This window comes from Electrophorus electricus, chromosome 24, assembly GCF_041902795.1.
Source record: "Electrophorus electricus isolate QZ-2024a chromosome 24, ASM4190279v1, whole genome shotgun sequence".
In the NCBI taxonomy this organism is placed as follows: Eukaryota; Metazoa; Chordata; class Actinopteri; order Gymnotiformes; family Gymnotidae; genus Electrophorus; species Electrophorus electricus.
Genome location: NC_137520.1, coordinates 12,259,910 through 12,268,325, shown reverse-complemented (window position 1 = coordinate 12,268,325; position 8,416 = coordinate 12,259,910).

Genomic DNA, 8,416 nt, shown 5'->3' with positions numbered 1-8,416 from the left:
TTAGAAAGAAAGCAAGACTCAGTAAAGCTTCGCTTCTGTTCCCCTAATTCCGCTGAGCCTCACCTTCCCTAAGCCATGCAGGGTTTTTTTCTCTCAGGCTTGCAGCAACAGACTTCAAAATAGGCAGGTTATTTTGGTTCTTGTATGTGTGAGTGTGTGAGTGTGTGTGTGTGTGTGGGGGGGGTCTCTGTGTGTGTGTGTGTGTGTGTGGGCCCCTCTTCCTACATTATATCATCATTATATCATATGTATTCCGTAAAGAAAACAGAAAGAGAGTAAGAGAGACAACATGGAAAATAGCGTTAACGCGGTCGCCTGGTTTGACTTTGTATTAACATAATCACATGGTTATGAACAGTCAGGCTAATTTCACGCTTTCAACAATGCTAGGCATCACATTAAACAGGACACGAAAAGGAATCACTAAAGAAATTGCTTCCAGCAGCAAACGTCAGGTCACAAAACACCCCCCTCGTTTTGTACTGAGATTTACCTAAATGTTAGTGGCGTCTACCATAGCATGCTATTCATGCTGCATGCTTCATTTCTAACAGCGGTGTTTACAGACCCATCTGCAGTTATGATAACAGGACTGTCATAGCTATGAGGAGCAGGTCTTGCTCTATGCAAAGCATTAATAACAAGCAGAGAGGGGAGACTAGATGGTGTATCACTGAACTAGCAGTGCTTAAGCAGCTCTTAAACATAAAAGCATTTCCTTTAAAAGGTGTGTGTGTGTGTGTGTGTGTGTGTGTGTGTGTGTGTGTGTGTGTGTGTGTGTGTGTGTGTGTGTGTGTGTACACCTTAGCTCACCTTAGTTCACTTAGTTCACTCACCATTTGTCAAATGTCAAAACAAAACATTTGGGGGAAAAAAAGTAGAAACAGTTGTTTAATGCATATCCCATCTTTTGTTAGTTTACAAACTTGTCAGACTTCACTACTTGGTATTGCGGTGATGAACTCTTTGTATTTTATGTTAATTGTTTGCTTAGATTCTTCAACAGACAGGGGTGATGACAAATCAAATCAGTATGTTGATGGAGCCCCAGAGAGTGTGGCAGCAGTAGCGCTTCGCAGCAGATTTGCCTGCAGTCTGTTTCATGCATATTCAACAGCACAACTTCAAAGGCCCTACCTTATGAGTCACTCTCGCAAAGCAGTCAAGCCTATTACTGCTCAAGGTCACTTACTTATTAAACCTGTGCTTTCCTTTTGAGTTTTCAGTTCTCACTGAAGCATGTTACTTTCAGAGGAACTCCACCCACTTTCTGAAAAAACAAACAAACAGTAGAGACATCAAAGTTACAAATAAACATTTATTTAATTTATTTTTGACTTCAGCATCACCAATGAGCAAATATTGTTTGAGCTTGTATACCTAGGGAACACGAAACATATCTCTCCACTGCCTCGGTAATAATTCCATAAGTTCTCAGGCTTGAGTAATGCTGGACAATAATGTTTAGTGTTTTCCTTTAGGAAGACATGACCTAGGATAGCTGCTTTCTGTAGAGCTGCCACGGTATCGTAAACAAAGAGAGGAAGCTGTCAGAAGCCTGACACCTACCGTGCGGTCCTTTCCTGTTGTACCGCTACTCTGCCGTGGAGGATGTCTTCTTCTTCTGCTGTAGACTCAAACTACGTTCCCAGTAGATCACGCAGGGCCTGTGGATTATATTAGAATATTAATATGAGGAACTGGATGCATATGCTTTGAAAAAATAACAAATACAGTGGGGTGCTGTAGTATTTACTTTATTTAATCAGTTATAAAAAACTTTTAATATTTAATTGGCTAAAGAAATTTTTTTTTCATATATATACTTTTCATATATTTCCTCACTAAAAGATTAACCACAGCTTGACCTCTGTCAGGCGAGTCCACAAAGCTTCTGCAGAAATCTACAAGATCTCAGGCCTCTTTATGTGTTTGAATGAAGTGGTAGCAAAAAGACAGATACAGGCTTCATGTAGGATAACGGAATACAAATAAGAATCAAATAAAGACTTGATAAAAAAAAACTTGATTAAGACATGAGTAACAAATGGAAACAAATGGAAAATTGTTTGGTTCAGCTTTAAATAATGCATTCTTGAATCATAAGTATTTATAAACTCTTGGGCTTGTGGGCCATACTGTGGTTTTCCAGGAAGTGTTTTATTAGTAGTATTATCTGGCCTTATATCTTATTCTTTTATTTGGCTTTATGTGGTGGGCGTAACCTGAAATTCCAGTTTAGCAAATTAGAGCGAAAGATTATAATGAGGTGAAATCAGCCCCGCATTCCCATGCGCCTGAGCAGACCTCATGGGCCTCATCCTGCCTGGGTACTTCTCCGTATAGATCGCACATGCTTTTTCCCAGAGCAGTGATGGAGAGGCTTAGCCAGTTGCGTTTTAAAGACATTGATCTTTGACCTCCATAAAAGCCAGTGTCGGACTCTCGGGTTCACGCCTTTTTCTGGAGCTCCTCTCATATGCCTTCTCTGCACCACGGGAAGATGACTCGCCTTCTACTGCCTCACACGCTGCCCCCATCACTCCCCTGCAGGCTGTGCTCCCCTGAGACGCCCCTCCCTCCCTACCCCATATGACCCTTTAGGCTAGTTTAAGGGTTACAGCCCTTTGCTGGTCTGTTGAAAGGGTCATTGCTCCTCTATTGCAGTCCAAAAGCAAAATGGTAGACAATGGGAGTCTGGCACACACCCTCACGCTCTTCCCCACAAACTGACGAATGCAGCCACACCGAAATCACCAGCGTGTGTTAGTCAGCTGACCACTGCAGAGACACAGGCAGGGCAAAGTTCCAGATGTGACGGATCTGTTACAGCATTTACTGGGGGTAGGAAGAAAATCTGCTAACCAGGCACAGGAAGTGGGGAATCGGTTGCTCCATGACCCCAAAAGCCATTGATATAGGGCGTGGGCGAAGTTGAGGGGGGGGCTGGACCCCATCGCTCTGTGGATGAGAGGAGTGTGTGGGACTGAGAGCTGGCTAGCATACAACACTGACTCTGATTTCCACTCTGTTCCAGGTTCTCGCGCTAAAACCAGAGACGGGTGAGGCACTCTGCAGCAGAACTGCTGCCTGATGAATTCAGGTGTGATTTCTGTCAGGATCTCCCACAAAACCTGGCTCTTATGAAGGTACCTCACATTACAGCGGGCTGGAGATTACTCTGCCACCTGAAAGAGAAACACAATACACGAGCTATCGAGCCAGCACAAGTGAGTGAGATGTAAAATGTATGAGTGTAGGAGTAAAAGCTTTTTGGAGACATAATAATGACACCCTCTGCATTTATTCTGCTGCACGTTTTTCTGGCAAACACTCGAGTTGTGTTGTCCACTGTGTTCCACGTGCAGCCAGGCTGTCCAATAGCAGGAGATCACCTGAGCCCTGCACACACACACACACACACACACACACACACACACACACACACACACACACGCACGGACACACACGCATGCACACACACACACACACGTACGCACACACACAGAGCAACTCTTCATACTGCGTTCCACCAGCAGTTCAGCCACTTTGCGTGACCTTTTAATTATTGATCCTCTGTTCAGCAGCAGCACACATCTTTTCCTGCAGCCTTATATTCAGTTCCTGGCTGCGGTACACCTGCAGTGTCAGCACTGTAAGATGGCTGGGTAATTCATACGGGGCTGTCAGCACAGCACAAGGTGAACGAATACTTCCCAGGTCCTTAGTATACCGAGAACCATTAGATTACACTGAAGTGGAACAGAGGCGTGCTCATACATCATCATCATCATCCATCTTCATCCTCATATACAGCCAGGAGCACCCAGCGGGCTTCCTGTCTCGTCATGTCTAACACTTAGATGGTGTATCATTTCAACTATGGTGGCTGGTCTTCAGGTTAACACACACAAATGGAATTAATATCAGGGTTTTTAAAAAATCTATTTTCAAAATTGTGATTGTGTTGCTATTGCGTTCGCGAAAGCTCTCGATGTCGTCACTGTTCTTGTGCCGCTTGCACTTCCACAGGAAACGGTGAGTGTCCCTCACCCAAGCTGGCATAACACATGGAAGTCTTTAAATAGTCTGCTCACACAAGCACGTCACTCCCCTCGGCCCACTCGCGCATTACGATGGCAGTAGGATCCCACTCGAGATGGGTTGTCGGTGTCATTCCTCTGCCCACCATTGCTGAATTTTTGGAATTTATCTCAGTATAAGAGAATGTGAGGACAGCTCATCTCTTATTTTACTGTGTAAGGAGAAGGATAAAGGTATGGATAAAGTATACCCTAGTCCCAGTAGAGTTACAGAGTATATCCTAATACGGATGGATTCAAACTACCTCCAGAGGTGACCTGGCTGTAGTGCCAGAGAGGTTTCCCTGTTTTATTTTTTATATGATTCAAATGATTATTTTTTTAGCCCTTATTGTTTAGCTCCATTTCTTATATGAGCAGAACTTTATATTTCTGACGAACATAACTTTTACAGTAATATGACTATATGTACTCAGTAGAATCCCCCAGATCTTTCTTAAATATAAAAAATAAGACTCAAATAAGACTTACATTTTAAAAAATCTGACTCAAAATGTCGTTCTACACTACATTTAGTCAGTACTGTATTCATTGATGCTGAGCGTTTCTTACAGCAGAGAGGAGATCGAGGTACAAATCTCATGACCTTTGTCCTTGTGCTGCTATAGTCTCTGTTCTACCTCAGTAAGTCGTAAAAGCACAGTTTTCCTGTGTAAGGAGTAGGTAGGTTCTTCTTCTAAATGTTGATTTAATTATGAAGCTTTGCACCTCGGAGACAAGCAAAATATTTGGACCTCTGACCCATAATAGAAGGCTAGGAAATCACACACACAGACACACCACTGATGTGTGATAAGCATGGAGATATCATTGTTTACACACCAAAGGACATGATGTGTTCACCCATGTCATCCATCCTCATCCAATAACTCTCCAAGCCATAAGCAAGCACATCAATACATGAATCATCATACATCAGTTAGTACAGGAGGGAGAGACCAAAAAAGCAAACAGGAATCCAAGGACGTTGTGTTCTCTTGGCTCCTCCCAGCTTTCAAAGGACACGGCTGACACTGGAGCGGTACAAGGGGGCTATTGACGGATTTCATTCAGCCAACCTCTGGCTCTGCGCTACGAGAGATCATCAGCTGGGAGTCATAAGAGCAGCAGGTTCCTGAGCACCAGCTGCCAGGGGTGTGATGGATGCCCTGCCAAGACGAGCCTAGACTGCTGAGTCACGAAACGCCTGCCCTATTTTCACAGGCACGGCATTTCTTCATGGCTGCCCTACGCACTGGTGTGAGTGCAGTTTTGCCCATTCCCCTCCGTGCACATGCGCATGTGAGATGGCAAATCATGAGACAGGGATCATAAGCTTTGTTCAGCACCATGCAGGTGAGATCCTCTCGCGTTCTTCCCAATAACAGGGACAAGCACATTTGGCATAAATGTTTAGAGAAAGAGAGAGAGAATATCCCACACTCTCACCCAACCCTTCTGTGTCCTTTCACTGTATCTGGGTGCATGTATTTCCTGTTGTAACCTTCACCGGCCCATGTGGGAGGGATAATGAATATGTTTTTGAACCTCCAAGTTTACAGTCATTTTTATTATTCACTTCTATGGCAACTGCCTACTGTGCATCCCTTTTCCACCCCCTTTCCCAGGGGAGGACTTTTATCACACTGGAGTTTCTCCTGAGGTAAACTGAGCTTCCTGGATGTTCTTTCCTGAAGACAAACTAGAGCGAGATAAAAACCCTACAGCACTGAGAGAGAAATTTCCTTCATGTGGAGCTAATGCAGCATTTAGAAGTTCATGTGAGCTTTGCAAAAATAAAATTAGCAAAACAGTATAAAGAAAAATGCTAAACAAAAGGGATCACTATGTGTTCCTAACTTTAGTGTGTGTTTATATTGTTTATATTTATATCTGGGTGTGTAAGTATACTCCTATTCAAATAGCAAATGCCTGAGGTTTTGATAGACGATAGATGGTACAGAAATCCACAGTTATGTACTGCAACACACGAGTCCCAGGATCAGCAGTGGTTGGCAGATACAAATCCTGCTCCAAATGTTAAAGGCTGTAAGTGATAGTCTACCCGTCAACATTCTTAACTTCAGAATAGAAGCAAATGCATTTATATTTGGTGCCATGTTCCTGCATTTCTACAGTGCTAAATCATCCTGTGCTATTTTTTTCTCAGACAAAGCTTGGATTAATAACCCAGCAGGCTGCATCTGCAGGATTCCTGGGTCTGAGTGGCAAGCTAGGTAATGATGCAGGCAGCAGCGATCTATTGCACATAATTCTGACACTATGTGCCGTGTCTATTGTAACGAGCTAGGTCACAGAAACTAAATGAGATTATATTGTCTTAGACTAATGTCAAGTCAGATTTTTCTAAATGAATGTTCCCATGACAATAAGGCAAGGAGTCTAATAGCACATTATTTAAATCAGACATCTAAATAAGCCAGCTGACCTGCCAAGAAACGTGCAAGCTTTGTTCATGCTGTGGGAGACATGGTAGCAAAGCTTTCGCACAATCCGCATTGTGTCGGATTTTCGCTCACACATGTGAAATCCCTACAGTCTCCCACATCGGATCACCAGAGGAAGCCACAACACAGCCTGATAGCCAAAGCAGCAGACGGGGGGGAGGCGTGCGCTGGGACCATAGACGGGGCGCTCGCCTCATAAACCCCGACTGCGACGGATGTGTGCAAACTACGGTTTTGCTCCCAGTCTTTGCGTGGAGTCATGAGACGGCACCAGGAGCTTCCGCCTCCACTCCATATCACCGGAAGCGTGTTCATCATCAAAGGCAAACTGGGGCACTCCTCATGCTCGTCTTGTCCTTCCATTATGCTCCTGCTGAAAGAGCGCTCATTTGCCGAGCTTGGCTATAGAAAGCAGAGACAATTAGTGGCCTTCACAAAGACCTTCTCCATCATTACTAAACCAAACCCACTGACTGTTTTTCAACAGTGGTGCTTTTAATGTGTCATAAATGTGAGAAACCGGTGGGAAAAAAAGTGCCCTGGCAGATAATGAAGATTTCACAAATTAAATGTTGTGGAATTCTTCTACATGTTAATGGGGATTTTTGAGTCAGTGGCTGAGACCTTATTACAGTGGGCATGGCAGATATTAAATATGTTGGACTGTACTAATATGTTAAATGGTACCTGTTCACGTGTGCTCGCCTCCTATCCTAGAGTCCAGTATAGTTTGGTGATTTTTTTGCACAATACACCTTATTCAACTAGTTACTTAATTATCAGCTTTAGTAAGTAGGATAAGGCAGGGAAACCACCATGCTGATTTCCACCTTTATGCTTGCGGCATAACATCACTGCAAAAGGAGGGAAAATTGATCCTCTGTGTGTTAAACACTTTTATTTATAACTCCACACCTTGATAAATCATGTCCTCACTTGTAGCTCATCCTTTTCCCCCCATCAACTAGCAAGTCTAAATTCTCAGTTAAGCTTATCACCGCACGTTATTTCCTGCTTTACTCCTAATCCTGTAAGAAAAGACAGGTGTCAAAACACAGACACAAACAGACGAATGCCAGAATCGAACTTTGCTGAACCAAATGATCGTGCAACTGAATGAATGTGAGCAGCAGCGAGCCAGCCTAATGGCGTTCCAGTGCACAGATAAGCAGTGCCTGCCCACCCACATATCCATCACCAGGATCAGTCATAAGGTATATAGCTCAGGGCTATAGTGAGGAGGCGTGCAAGAGCCACGACAGGTCTGCTTAACTCATTGGAGGAAAAATATCCTACCTGCAAGTACAAAAATACAAACGTCTGCAGCGTTTGGTCAATGTCAGTATTGCTATTTGCTTACATTCACATATGTGTTTGCAAGCTTCCTCTAAACGTTACAGTACTTTACAGTGGAACTCTTTTACCAGTATTCTGGAGATTGTCATCTAGGTCAGAAAACACCAGATAATCGACTGGAACTACATCAGAGCTCTTTAAATTCCCAATAGAGAGCATCGATTTAAGCATCAGTGCATCATTCAGATTCTAGCACGGGAATAAAGGGCAGGAGTGCGGTTTGAACAGGGTATTTCAAACACATGAATCATTTAAAGAGGGTCTTTGAACTAAGTGGACTGCCTGTGGATGAAAGAGCCCATGACGATGCAAGGCCTACTGTTCACGCAAAGATTATCCTGTGTTGTGCTGAACAGATGGCTATATGCACCCATTTCCACATCACTATAATAAAGGAGACAATCGACTTATATACAGCAAACACTAACTGACTATAGAAACAGAGGTCAATGCTACATCTTAAAAAGTCAACAAAGCCTAGGCTAATGACTTTGAACTGGTCTAAGCTGT